This window comes from Vulpes vulpes, chromosome 12 (genome assembly GCF_048418805.1).
Source record: "Vulpes vulpes isolate BD-2025 chromosome 12, VulVul3, whole genome shotgun sequence".
NCBI lineage: Eukaryota > Metazoa > Chordata > Mammalia > Carnivora > Canidae > Vulpes > Vulpes vulpes.
The window spans coordinates 89,585,890-89,601,573 of NC_132791.1; the positions used below are offsets into that span (position 1 = coordinate 89,585,890).

Here is a 15,684-nt window from a genome sequence, read left to right on the forward strand (position 1 = left end):
TCATATTTTTAGAATTAATATAATCAGAAGAGCATTATGACAACTGAAGAAGGTAGTTTAAGGAAAGCTTATTTTGGATAAAGCTGTATTGGAACATTCTGGCAACTTTAAGAATACTGGCAATCAAAATCTATTGAAACAATCACACAAAGACCTAAGTGTACATTTCCAGAATGTTGTGTTACTCACTTGACCACCTCTCTCACCAAGGTCCGAGAACCAGATCTTTCAAAAACTAAATTATCCTTCCCCTTCACATTGACAGCCGAGGACTCTACACAACAGTCTGAGACCTGCCCCATCCGCAAGAAAATTCAACCTTTTAATGCTGGGTAAGGCAAACTTCTTAGCAAATTTTTAAGAGTATTGTTTTAAAATATGCAATATTGATATTCTTACAAGAAAAAAGGCTATTATACAATGATTTTTAGAGGAAACATACCTCAGATGATCATGAGATATTAGCTGGTAGAAGCATGAAGAATTGCTAATAGAGCAATTTTATCTATGAACAAAACTTTATGAAAGTAAAAAAACTTACATATTTGTGGTTCTTCATCAACACAATTTAAAAGTCATAATGTTATAATGGCCCTTAGTTTAAAAAGAAAATCACCATTTTAACTGAACAAAATATTCTTTTTTTAAAAAAGATTTTATCTATTTGAGAGAGAGACAGAATGCATGCGCGAGAGAGAACAAGTGGGGCAGAGGGAGAGGGAAAAGCAGACTCCCCATCAAGCAGAGAGCCCAATGTGGGGCTCCAGGATAATGACTTGAGCTGAAGGCAGACACTTAACTGGGCAACTCAGGTGCCCCAACTGAACAAAATGTCTATGTTTCTTTGTCATTGATGACAAGAAGGGAGATAGAGCTAAATGTTGGAGGGAAAGGATGAAACTACCTCCTTTTCTGGTTGTGTTGAAAGTAAATCAGTATTTAAATGGCATCAACCACTCACAATCTCTGTCAACTATTATATTTTTGAGCAGTGATTACTTGTCATAATTTCATTTGTTTCCATTTGCTGGATCCTTGGGTACACAAAAAAAAATTATTCAAGCTCACATTATTTATTTGTACCAAAGTCAAATACTCTAATTCCTGATTATCTTCAAATAGAGGTTGCAATGCATGTATCTGAAATTCATATTAGACCAAAATGCCTACATCATAATAACCACTTTATATTAACTGAAGATAAAAATTTACATAAGATAAAAAATATCCTAGTCATCCTGTGATTATCAGTTTATATGGTGTCATAGATTAACAACGAAAAATACATTACTAACATGCTAATGAGATATTTACCCATCATAATCAAAAGAGAAATAAAAGTAGGGGGATGCCTTGTAACTAAGATATTGGAGCTAAGAAAAAATAAGGAAAGGAAAGTATCAGGTTTGTTGATAAGAAATGATGTTGAGCAAATCCCTTCTATGCTTTGATCCACTCATTTATAAACTGTTTCCCACTGGTTTTCTCTTTCCAAGATGAATGTAATGAAGTTAATGATGTACTTACTCTGTGCCTCGTATTAACCATGCCAAGCAAATGGGAGGAAAAGAAAAGTCATACTCGTCATCTGGGGTGAGTTGTTTCCCCAATCATTTCCAAAAAGCATGGAGGTGGGTTGTAAGAAAGGTAAAAGCCACTATGTTGTCAAAACACATATAAAAACAGAAGAGAAACCAAAGGAGCAGCAGTTCAAACTGTCAGAACATTCGGAAATACAAGAGATTTCTACAAAATCTGCTCATGGGGCCTCTAGGTGGCTCAGTAGTTGAGCATCTGCCTTGGGCTTAGGTCATGATCCTGGGGTCCTGGGATCGAGTTCCACACTGGGCTTCATGCAGGGAGCCTGCTTCTTCCTCTGCCTGTGTCTCTGTCTCTCTCTGTGTCTTATGAATAAATAAATAAAATCTTAAAAATAAATAAAAGTAAGTAAAAATAAAAATTAAAAAATCTGCCTGTGCCAAACCCTATCTAGGACCTAAACAGATCCTTGCTTGGTAGATGGGTTTACTTTGTTATGTTTTACATGTTTTTTGGAATAAGCTTTTATTTTTAGACAAAGTAATTTGTAAAAAAAAAAAAAAAAAAATTAAAACAATGTCTTACACTCCAAAGGAAAATGTAAAAATTCAACCCACAGGCAAAACACCCAGAAATACCACACTAACTTTTCAAGGGATTCTATACACCATCCTATGTATGTCTTAAACAGAAAGAGTAAAATTTAACTGTACTTAAAATGAAGCTGAAGTGAAAATAAAGGAAAACTACCCTTAAATCTGTATTTCCTTATAGAGATACTACTTTCCTAAAAAAATTCCTCTGAAGTTAAGACTTTGAAAAAAAAAAAACATATTTTAAACAGATTTTCTGAACTACATGCATCAATTTTAAATGAAGACCGACTCCTCTCTCTTTTGTCAAAGTATATAACATTTACATTCAATTTGCATAGTTGTTTACTCTTGGTTTCTCTAGTTGAATTTTAACACTTTCTTGGTGCTAATACATCAATTTTTTCTTTCAAAACTCTGCATACTTCTTTGCTTTCTGGTAGTGATGTAGAAGTGGAGAAGCTCAGAGCCAGCCTGACTGGTGGCCTCTCCTCTTTGGGGTGACTTCCCTTTTTTCCTGTCTGTATGTCTGCAAAATTCTTTATTTCTCAAGTCCTATAAATAACTAGGAGTCAGCATGGAGTTTGTCACTATACAATTTTTGATATTTTGTTTTCCCCTAGAACACAGGGACCTTCTCTAAAGGAGAAGCATTTCATTTCAGAAAAATTTTCTTTTATTATATCTTCAAATAGATCTTTTCTGGCCAATTATTTTTCTTTGGGTTGGGCTCCCTTATAGACACCAATTATCTTTATACCAGATCACCCTTACAATGATTTAAATTGCTTCCATTTTGAGGGTTTTTTTTTTCTTTTGCCTTCTTTAGAATTATCTGAAGCTTTTCCTTTTGTTACCAACTCAGTTTTCGAGCCATTAAGTTCCTTATTGTTTCAAATTTATTTATTAGTTTTGGGCGAATATTGTTTTGTTCTCATCTTGTTCCCTTAGTTCCAGATTTCCTATTTCATCTTATTTTATTGTCTCATACTATGTTTGGGCTGTCACTTTAATAAATTTATGATCTTATTAAGTTCAATGCTTAAACACTTTTGATTCTGAGGTAATATTTTCTGTAAGGCTAAGTGTTTGGCCTATCTTTTCATGTTCTGTCTGCTTTTCTATTGCCTGAGATCATGGGGGGGGGGGGGATTGAGGGGGTGGCATTTGGTGGAGACTATATTCCTAATGGTTTTTTTCTGAGTTGTAGTCATTCTTCTAAGATTTTGTCAGGTCTCCTTTAATAGGGTTCACTTTCCTTGTTGGAGAGATAAAGCCCCTCCAACTTTATTGGTGGGGATGACTACATGTTGGATCAGTCTCTAAATATAAGGACTTTGTTGTTGTTGTGAAGGGAGAGGAAGCTGGAACACATCAGAGAGAATGTCAAGAGGGTAAGGGTACCAGGCACATCTAAGATGAACACCACACTATCATCATCCTACAGCTGGAACTGAAACAAGGTATGTGCCTTACCACTGATTGTTACCCTCCATCCCTTGATTCACCAGATTTGGGGCAGGAGTGCACAGGGTGGATGGCTAAGCCATCTGGCTAGGAATTACAGATAGAAGCCTCCTCAAGGGAGCCAATGCCTGGAGTAGATCGAAGCATCAGACCCTTGGGTGTTCCAAGAATGAAGCACCCAGGGTAGTTTTTAATTGGGATTAATCTCAAACCTATCCACTGAAGAGCGACAAGTTATTTTCTCCTGCCCCTGTATCTACAGCAAAGAGCACAATCATAAAACATTGTAGCTGTATCTATGATGTCTGGTACATAGTTATTGTCAGCCACAGAGTTAAGAGGATGCACAGATCAGAATGCCTCAAGGCAGAAGTACAGTTGGGGCAGAGGGTGAGAAGGGAGCAGCTGTTACCATCAGCACCTGTGCTTTTCAATAACTGTAAAGGCACTTTGCTGTTATGGTAGACTAAATTGAAAATTAATTAGAGGATCCAAGAGAAATAGAGACCATGAGACAAGTGGTGAAGGCAGCGGTAGGGCAGTGCCTTTATGACATGCCCATTCTCCACCAGCTAGTGCACAGGCCCACCTTCTGCTCAGACTATGCACCCTGCTTTATAGTATGCTTCCCGGGCTGCTGTGTTTTACTAACACTGGGCTTGGAAATGCCTGGTGCACACAACCTTCTTTCCTTACATAATGACAATACATAGAGTGGGAAAGGGTGGAAGGGGCTCAAAAATGGAGTCAACCAACTGCTGTAACTTGTGTCTTGGTTGGTGTGCTACTGGAAATGGCTGACAATCACGCAAAAGCTTGGAGGCATCACTCATTCGGAAATTCAAATAGGAATTCACTTAACACACACAAATCACACTGAGGAGTGACACTAAAGCTGGTGGTGTGGCTACTGTTGGAAGCTCTGATCTGATGGGCTTCATTAAGGAGCCGGTTCTCCATCAGGTGGGTTGTTGGAACAGTTTGGAGAGATCACAAAGGCCACTTGATGGGGGACCGGTGAACAAGTTAGAGAAATAGGTCCCAAGTTCTTTGTATCTAAGGCACCAGCACTTCATTTTCCAAGGCATAAGCCTGGTAATCATTAGGGTGCCTGTATTTTTTTTAAGAAGAACACTGAAGAGTGTAGAACAGCACCATTAGCTGGTTTCCAGGACTACTTCTTGAGAATAACAGAGTGGAAGCAAACACATTTCCTGGCTCAGGAGAGCATCTGAGTTGCCAGTTAAATATGGCAAAAAATACTCCCAAGGTTCATGGGAACTACAATCTAATAGTGTGCTTAAAATCCTGCCTTGGTTGAAGGTCAATCTCTTTTTCAGATTTACTCAGAGACACATGAGTGTGAAAAATCTTAGGGTCTTCTGTATTCTTGGGACACATGAGCTACTTGTTCTCTCACAACTGAGGGCATGCTGTAGCAGAGAGTAAAAAGGCCAGGGACACAGAGACCACAAGGAAGGCCTTTCAGGAATTCATGCAAGAGTTAGAATGCTACCCTGAACTCAGGTAGTGACAGTGGGGGCCTCTCAGCTGATTCAAAGTAAGAAAGCTGAAGAAAGGCCTGCCAAAGATTCTGCTGAATTTCCCATCTTTATCTAGGAGGCCTGAGCTGGTTTGGGGGGTGGGGGTGGGCAGGGAAGCAATTCACTTTCCATCCCATCAAATCTCAAACTCAATACATGTGTAGAATTATAAAGTGTGGCTGCGAATCCAGGACTAGACATTTTCAACCAAGAAATGGTTAGGCTAATTACAGCAGAGGCACTTAACATAACATTACACATCCATTTAAAATAATTGCAAAGATGACATAGCAATACGAAAATTATGATCTATTAAATATAGATGCATATTCTTTTCTTTCCCTAGAGGGAAGTCTGGGCTGGAGGCAAAGATCTGGGAGTACACAGTGAGAGCTGGTTTGTAAAAGCACATAAGTGATAAGCCAGAGAGAGTATATGGTAGATAGAGAGGTCTGACATCAGCACCTTGGGTAATCCCTCTATTTAGGGTGGATTAGAAATGAAAACAAACAAGGGGTAATGAGAAATATAAAATGTGATGGTGAAGTGCCCAGGAAGTCATGGTTTAGAGATTTTTAAGAAAGAAGATGTGGCCAGTGAAAATATTTCATTCTGAGAAATAAGAATAAACAAGAGTGTGCTGGGTTTGGTGGTCACTGGGATTAGGAGGCCATGGTATGTTTAAAAATCATTTCACAAAAGGGAAAAGAGGGAGGGAGGGAGGTAGGGAGGGCACGATGAATACAGAACACCTTCTGAGAAGTGGCTGTGAAGAAAAGGAGAGGCATGACTGTCAGCATCAGCGGAAGAGAAGGAAATTCTCCAAATCATAACCACTCCAAAGGTGTGGTTATAAACAGGAAGGAAAAGTCAGCACAGAGACTGAATATGTGAGACAGATAACAAATGAATTGATGTGAGATAAACAACTATACTAAAGGCACATGGGCACACCTTATGTCATTTGGCTTCACTTTGCTGCACTTCGCAAATAGTGCCTTTTTTTTTTAAACAAATTGAAGGTTTACAGCAACCCTTCACCAAGGAAGTCGATTGGGGGCTTTTCTTTTCTCTTTTCTTTTCTTTTTTTCTTTCTCTTCTTTCTTTCTTTCTTTCTCTTTCTTTCCTTTCTCCTTCCTTCCTTCCTTCCTTCCTTCCTTCCTTCCTTCCTTCCTTCCTTTTTTAAAAAGATTTTATTTATTTACTCATGAGAGACACACAGAGGCAGAGACACAGGCAGAGGGAGAAGCAGGCTCCCCATGCAGGACTCATCCCAGGACCCCAGGATCACAACCTGAGCCAAATGCAGATGCTCAACCACTGAGCCACCCAGGCACCCTGCCTGATCGGTGCCATTTTTTCCAGAAGCATTTCCCACTTTACATTTCTGTGTGCCATTTTGGTAATTCTTGCAATATTTCACACTGTTTGTTATTATGATATTTGTTATGATCAATGATTATCACCCACAGAAAGTACGGAAGATGGCTAGCGTTTCTTAGCAATACAGTGGTTTTTTTTAAAGTCTATCTTTAACTTTCTTATAGGTATAATAGGTACTGTACACCTAACAGATTCCAGTATAGTGTAAACATAACTTTTATATGCACCGGGAAACCAAAAATTCACTTGGCTCACTTTACTGCGATACTTGCTTTATTGCGGTGTCTGAAACCAAACCTGAAATACTTCGGAGGTATGTTTGTAATGGGGAGGCTACCATGCAGATGTGGGAATGACTTTTACTTAGCAAGCAACAGCAAGCCACATTCATCTCACGTTCTTCCCCTTCCTCGTGTAATTCAAAAATGTAGCCTGGCTAAAGAGATGGCATGGTCATCTGGCTCTGACTACATTTTTGACCTCCCTTCATAACTCACTTCCCAGCACTCACTATGTTTCAACAACACTGGTGAACTTTCTGATCTTCCAAGAGGCCCATCTCCCTTCTGCCCCTGAGAATTTGTACTTGCCAGCTCCTGAAAAGCCCTCCCTACTCTCAACTCTTTTAAGTGACTGTATCATTTTCAACTTTTACAGTCTGACACCAGTGTTACCTCTAGGCTGTTCCTGTCCACCCTACCTAATTTAAACACACAGAAGGTCAAATGAAAATACTAACAATAAAAGACAAAGTAAAACAGAGACAGGCAAAGCCTTTTACAGACTCGCTAGGAGACCTGACAAAACTAAGGAGTCAGTGAACTTACAATAAAAATTAACCAAACAGGAACACAAAGAAGAAAAACAGTATGGAAACAAAAGAGGACAAAACAAGAACAGTGCATCCAAGATCCATAAGACAATATCAAATAACCTAATGTATAACTGGAATCACAAAAAGAGAAGAACAAATACAGTAGAAGAAATAGGTAAAGAAATAAACAAACCATAGATCCAAAAAGCCGAGACAACCCTAACAGGATGAGTAAGAATAAGAAAAGATGAAAAGAAAAGCAAGAAAAGAAAATAAAAGTAAGAAAAGGAAAGAAGGAAGGGAAAAAAACAACCTCGACAAATCATATTCAGTGTGCTGAAAACCAAAGAAAAAGACAAAACCTCGTAGGTACCCAGAAGTTAGATAAAAGTATGACACACAGAGAATCAAAGATAAAAATTAAAGCAAACTTCTCAACAGAAATTGTACAGCGGCATTTTCACACTACTCAAAGAAAAAATAAATGGCTGACCCAGAATTCTTCATCAAAAGATAATAGTTTTTAAAAATGAAGGCAAAACAAAGACTTTGATAGAGAAACAAAAACTGACATTCATTGCCAACTGAACTGTACTGAAATGTTAAAATCTTAATTTGGATCTACATATACGAAGAGCTCTGAAAATGGTAGCAATAAAAGAAAATTTGTAAAAGAATCTTTAAAATTCCATCACTTTAAAATATAATGCAGTGTGACACTGCACTGTCCAATATGGTAGTGTGGCAAAATAATGGTTCTGCAAAATGACAACACCCCAATTCCCAGAATTGGACTATGTACCCTTATATGTGCACAGAAGACTTCGTAGATGTGATAAGATTATGGACATTAAAATGCAGACACTATCGTGGATGATCAGAAGACCTCTTCAAACTCAATCAACTGACAAGAAGAAGATGGGAGAGAGAGAGAGAGAGACACACACACACCTCAGGTGCAACAAACCTGACCAGCTATTACTGGCTTCAGAGATGGGAAGAAGGGAGCCAAGATCCAAGGAATACAGGTGGACATTAGAAGCTGGGAAGGCCAGCAGGACAGAGGAATTCAGGTCTACAGACACAGGAATTTAATTGCCAACATCTGAATGAGTAAAAAACAGATTCTCACCTACAGACTTCAGAAAGAAGGAGCCCTGCTAACATTCTGATTACACCCAGTGAGACCATGTCAGATTTCTGTCCTACAAAACTATAAGATAAGAAGTATTTCTTTAAAGCGCTAAGTTCATAGTAATTTGTTATGTAGCCATAGAAAACTAATACAGGTAGCCACTGGGCACATGTGACTTTATATTTAAAAACAGTCTGCTGCTCAAAAAGGTTAAAAGGACATACAAAGTATGTTCTCTGACCACAACAAAATCAAATGGAGAAATAAATAGTAGAAAGATATCTGGAAAATCCCCAAATATTTGGAAATTAAACAACATATTTCTAAATAGCCTAGGGGTCAGAGAGGAAATCACAGAGAAATCTGAGAAATCAAAACAAAACTTTAGAGAAATAAGAAAATACAATAAAGAATAATTACCATTCTGGTAATACATAACATTCAAAATCAAACACTAGAGAAATCTCTTGCACCAGGGAACAACAAGGGGGGTTTTGCCATAATCACTATGACTTTTAATCAGTTCTTTAGATGATGTAGCTAAAGCAGTAGCAATAAAAAGAAAGGAGATATAAATAATGGTGAAGAAGAAAGTAGTCTTATTTGCTGATAACATAATGGTTTCCCAGAGAATCTATGAAAAATAACCGGAAATCTGTATCTAAAAAGAGCTCAGGAAGGTGGATGTCTACCCAAAATAAAAAAATATCAATCTTGTCATTTATACCAAAAATAACTAGTTAGAAAATATAAATAATGGCAAGAATATTCTACTTGTAACAGCAATAAAAATAGAAAAATGCCTAGAAGTAAATTTGGCACAAAATAATCAAAACATACAAAAAATTAAAGTTTTCAGATATGATTTAAGAAAAGATCTACAAGACAAATACAACCATGTTCCTGGAAAGAATATTGTGTAGATAACAATTCAATTATTTTCAAATTTCTAAATTTATATAATTTTAAAGAATAGAAAAATTGCACCTCCCCCCCCGCCCCGCCTTTTTAATGTGACATGACTCTAATCTTAACTTGGGAAAGTATTTTAAATTAGATAATAAAATTCTGAAAAAGAATGATGTAACACAGAGGCATTAAATGATTAAACAGTATTTTCTCAAAATCGGATTATGGTTAAACCAAAAACCCATAGAAAGATCCCATCATATACATGCATTTAGTATATAAAAAGGTAGTATATTTCAAAATCTTGAGAAAAAGATGATACAGTTTTTAAATATGCAGTTTTCACACATGGAACAAAAAAGGAAAGTAGATCTTAAGCAAACACCACATTCCACACTAAGTTCATGGATTTGATGTAAGAAATAAAACCACAGAAAGAAGTGAACTTTCTGGAAGAACTCTGAGTACATATAAAAAAAATACTTTGGGGCGCCTCGGTGGCTCAGTCTGTTGAGTGTTATACTTTTGATTTTAGCTCAGATCATGATTTCAAGGTCATGGGATTGAGCCCAGCCCTGGGATCCACGCTTAGCATAGAATCTGCTTGTCCTTCTCTTCTCCCCAGCTCATGCATGCACGCGCACTCTCTCTCTTCTGTCTCAAATAAATAAAATCTTAAAAACACCAAACACCTCTTTTATAAAAAAGCCAATGACAAAAAGAAAAATATGACAACATATAAGGCAGATAACAGGCTGACATTCTAAATATACAAAGAACTTTTATAGTAATGGAGTAATTCAAATGATACTCTTCTGAGGTAACAGAATAGCTAAACAAAATACAAATGTTATCAGCTTAGGGGCACTGAAACAGTAGGAAGGTAGTGAAAAGTTAGCGGGCCAAGAGCTAGGGGAGGATAAAAGTCCAAAAAAGGTGAATTCAGCGCTGGGGCTCCTTTTGCTTAGGAAGATTTGTCCAGATGAAGTAGCTAAATGGCTGAGCAGTTCTGACAATCTAAAGGAGCCAAGGGTATAAAAAACAGAATCAAGGCATGCTATCTCTGGATCTCTGTGAAAACCAACATGTTCCCAGTTGAGAGCCTGAAGGCCTTTATTCTAGAAATATGAGAGAACTGCATGGAGACCAAGCAAGCTTCACTGCACAACAACTCACTTCTAGTGGCTGAGAAAAATCACAGGCCCCCAAATTGGATTAAGTTGATATGAGGTTGTTGGTTCTCCTAGGAGCCTTGCAGAAGCAAATAAAAATGTTCCCTGGAGGAAGATGTCAACTTAGGCTTCAAATCATTTTAGTAATTTTTAAAATAGAATGTCTAACTATTCAAAGACAACCAAGGACCTAAGAAAAGAATGAAAGAACTGGTATCACAACAGATTGATGAGGCTCTAATATATCGATTGGAATTGATATACAGAAACTTTAAAATCAATGTAATAAATGCTGTTCATATTGAAAATTCCAGAGGAAAAGGGGAAAGTATAAAAAGAGAGATAGTATTTTGAAAAACAAAATATCAGTGACAGAACTGGAAAAATACAAGCAAATTTGGAACTCACTGGATGTTGACTTAAGCTCAGATTATGACAGGGAACTGGGAAAGGAGTCAAAAGAAACAATAGAGAATAGAGGACCAGAGACTAAAGGTGGTAAAATGGAGAGGTTCTGCAATAAAAGATGGGTCAGAAAGAATGGAACTGGAATCTTGGAAGGTGAGAACTACTGAAACCCCGGACTCTACAAATTCGAGTGCCACGAAGTACAAACAAGATAAATAAGAGAGAAATCACACCTATTCACCTTTCTGTGAGACCGCAAGGCAGAGATGAGGCCCCAAATCTTAAAAGTCTCAGGCAAATACATTAAAATGAAGACAGATCACCTTCCAAAGAGCAATAATTAGACTCACAAGTGACAATCTCAGCAGCAACAATGTGCTCGAGGAGATAAACTGCCAAGTTAGAAGACTAGTTTTATACTCAGCAAAAGTTTTTTTTTTTTTTTTTTTAAGGATGAAAACGAAATAGACATTTTCTAATAAATGATCCTTGAAGTAATTTGTCACAACAGACCTGCACTAATGGAAAACTAAAGAGAATTCTTACAGTAAAATAAAATCAGCCTGGATGGGAAACTGGAGATGTAAAGTGAGGAGCGAACGAGTGATCCCTATGTGGCTGAGTCAAAACGAACAGCAACTGTGTGAAAAATAATAAAAGCGTGTGGAATTCACGTACACAATGACAGCATGTAAGTCAAAGGCAGGGGAAATGGACAAGCCCTCAAGAGGAAGAAGCAGCAGGATGATGATAAGTTGGAAAAGCCTGGTACAGCACAGGCACTGCAGCAACTTCTGAGGGCGTCACCACACCTCCTTAAGGGCTATCTTGAGCAGAGCAGAAGATCAGGGCGGTTCTTGGGGCATTCAGTGAAATGTGAGTTGAGTTTTACCAACCCAAGTAGGTTCAAAGGCCTGGCTAATACTCCTAATGGAGGACACTACACTGAAAAGCAATCAGAAGCCAGCAGCCTTCCTGAATAAGAACCTCAGTCTTGGAAAGAAAAGCAAGAATAAAATGGTAAGTGGAATTTGAGGTCAACTCTCATCCCAGGTAAGACCTGGAATCATCTGGCTAGAGGTTCAAACAAGGCAAACTGCAACATTACTAAACTTTTATAATATAAGAGACAGGCAACAGCATACATTAAAAACTCTTCAAAAAAAAAAAAAAAACAGAAGAATAAGTGTGGGGGAGTGTCTGAATTCATTTAGCAGGCTATGATGTAGCAAAAGGTCAGGAAACAGAAACACACAGGTTTGAACACACAGAGAAAATGTAATAAAGCAGACATATTAACTTATAAATCTTCGTTAAAATAAAACCTTCATACACAAAGTTTCACAAATAATTTAAAAACATGGGGGGGGTGAAATAGGTGAAGGGGATTACAAGTACACTGCTCGTGATGAGCACTGAGTATTATGTACGATTGTTGAATCACTATATTGTACACTGAAACTAATATAACACTGCGTGTTAATTATATTGGAATTTAAAAAATCACTGTAGGACTGGAGTATGAAGATGGCACAGGAGAAGTCTTACTATCTGTCACCTAAAGTTCCATATTTTTACATTCATCATGTACAAATATATTAACATAAATACGTAATAAAATACCCAGCCCCAAACTGGTTCAACAAATAAATTAAGAACCTAACAGATAACAGCTTATTTAACAGAAAATAATATAAATCAAAATCTAGTAGATATGGGCAACATAGATTCTCAAATGTTTGTGTAATTAACCACTCAATGGCAAATGAATGCTGTAGGACTTTTTTATATGTAAAAGACAATTTGCTAAGCAGCTAATACATGATTTCGGAGAAAGCATTAAGATGGTAGGAATATAGAAAAAAGAAAATTAAAAAAGTTAGACATAACTCAAAGAAAATTTAAAGTAGAACAAGTAATGCCTTTGACAAATTTAAAGACAAAAATGAGTGTAATCAATAATAAATGTTCCTAGCTAATGAAAAAGCATATGATATAAAAACAGAAAATATTATTCAAAATTGTAAGAAAAAGAATACTTTATTCCACCTTATTATATTTGGAAACTTGAGTAACATATAGAATGTAACAAATTGATCCAAGAAGGTGAAAACTTGAACAGACCTCTGAGGAAGAACAGAAGAACACACACTCTCCTCCTTCCATTCACTCAAACTTCCAAGTAACCTTTCCAGATGATTAAAATAGAAGGAAAGTTACCCAACACAGTCAGTGAAGTCCTGTCAGATCGACACAATGAACTAAATTTTAGGCCAATCTCAGAGTGCAGGATGTGGCCATCCATGCACCTGCCTGTACAGGTGAAACTGTTCTAGACTCTTCCTACTCTCATACTCCATCCACTCAGTTACCACAGGGAAGCCTGGCTTTAAGCCTTGGCTCTACCAATCACCAGCTCTATGACCTTAGACATGTCCTGTTATTGTGCAAATAATGGCACTGCACAGGGCTTCAAGGATTATTTGGGTAATGCATGTAGGAAGCGCAGTGTGGTGCTCAAAATCTCGACTTTGGTTCTAATATCACTATTGTACTGTTGATGGTGATTATGATGTTATTATTATATTGCCATCATCCTATTATTATTATACCATCATAGGTTGCAATTATATTACTAGAACAAAATGGCTCAACCAGTATTACAACATTTATTTTCTATAATATGAGTAGCTGGAATTAACTCCAGTATTTTATTTAGCTCCGGCGAAACTAAATTTTTAAACCACTTCTAATAAAAACTTCATAAACACATACTTTATTTGATGTCTTGTAATAAGTTTATAAAAGGGCTAACATTATTCTAATGTTCTATGTTATTAGAATATAAAGTAAGTACAGCTTTTAAATAGATTGAACACTAGTAGAATAAAGAGTATTAAATTAACATAAAAAATAAAATAATACTTAACCTCTTTTAGAAGTATGTCCTTAAGAAATGACAAGGTAATGACACTGGGTGACAAGTGTATTTTTCTGTGAAAAGTTTAAGCTGCTAAAATGCTTTGACTATCTTATTCAGAAGGAAGACAACGAGACCGTTGTTCCAAATGCATTTCTCGGGTATAATCCCTTTCTTGCTTAATTACTTAAGGAGATGATTTTGAACAACTTTTTGTTCTTATGGAGGAATTTTAATCTTTAAAAATTTGTTATAGCAAGCTATATTTCTGTTTCAAAGAAAGCATTCCCAGTGGTCTGTACCTTTGTTAGCTTCATCATAGATAATCTACTGTAGAATCCTTTCATCAATTTCATGGCAATAGTCATAGTCTACTTTTTTGGAAAGTCTTTGAATCATCTGTACAAAGTTTTGCTTTGCTGACTGCCATTTCTCTTCCTCTGGGGGATTATGTAGGACCAGAAGAACCTTTTCAGGTGAGTATACTTTGTTTGTTCCTGATTTCTAATTTCATTCCATTATGTCAGTTTGAAGACAAACTTCATATTATTTCAGTCCTCTTAAATTTACTGATAAACTGTTTCATGGTGTCTGTTATGGCCTATCTTGGAGAATGCTATGTGTATACTGGAAAATGTGTGTTCTACAATTGGTGGGTGGAATATTTTGTAGATGTCTGTGAGGTCCAGCAGGTTTATTGGGCTATTTAAGTCTTCTGTTTACTTGCTGACCTGCCTAGCTGTCCCATCCATTATGGAAAGTCTCTCTGACCACACTGTTCAATTGTCTACTTGATCCTTCATTTCTGTTAGTTTTGCTTCATATATTTTGGGGCTCTGTTGTTAGGTAGATATGTTTTTAACTTGTTACGTCTTCCTGATGGATTCACTCTTTAACATTACAAAATACTTCTGTGTGTGTATGTTCATATACATATATATATATATGTGTGTGTGTGTGTGTGTGTGTATATATATATATATATATATATATATTTCAAAGATTTATTTATTGGGGGGGGGGAAGAGAAGAGGAAGAGGGAGAGAGAATCTCTAACAGACTCTCCCCTGAGCGTGGAGCCCAATGTGGGGCTTGATCTCACAACCTTGAGATCATGACCTGAGCCAAAATCATGAGTCAGATGCTTAACTGACTGAGCCACCCAGATCCCCCCCCCCCCCCCCCGTTTATATTTTAAGTCTGTCTAATATTAATATAACTACTTGGCTTTTATATGTTGGTTGTTTATATGATATTTCTTTTTTTAGCCTTTTATTTTCAACTGAGTTGAGTCTTTGAATTTAGTAGGTCAGTGTAGGCAGCAAATAGTTAGATCTTGTTTTTTTAACCAGTCTGACAATATCTGCCTTTTGATTGGATTATTTAATCAATTTACATATAATGTTATTAATGACATTGCTGGGTTCCTATCTGCCATTTTACATTCTGTTTTCTATATATCTTATATCTTTCTAATTCCTCCATTTCTCTTTAGTTTTTGTTTTGTATTAAGTGAAAATTTTCTAATATAATCTTTTAATTTAATGATTTTTTTCACTACTTTTTTTGAGTTATTTCCTTTGCAGTGCTCTAAGGCTTACCTTACATCCTTACATTCTAACTTACTAGCATCTACTTCAGGTTTATACCAACTTAATTTCAGTACAGTATGGAAATGTTATGCCTATATAGCTCTATTCTCCCCCCGTTTTTTAAAAAATATTTTATTTATTTATTCATGAGAGACATACACGGGGGGGGGGGGTGGGTGGCAAAGGGAGAAGCAGGCTCCATGAAGGA

The 15,684-nt window shown here is 36.8% G+C and overlaps 1 protein-coding gene across 8 annotated transcripts in view; it reads right to left on the reverse strand.

Annotated features, from left to right (window-relative positions):
- HIVEP1 (HIVEP zinc finger 1) overlaps window positions 1-15,684 on the reverse strand; it is a 141,599-nt gene that overhangs the window by 39,130 nt on the left and 86,785 nt on the right. The gene's annotated exons all lie outside the window — the stretch shown is intronic.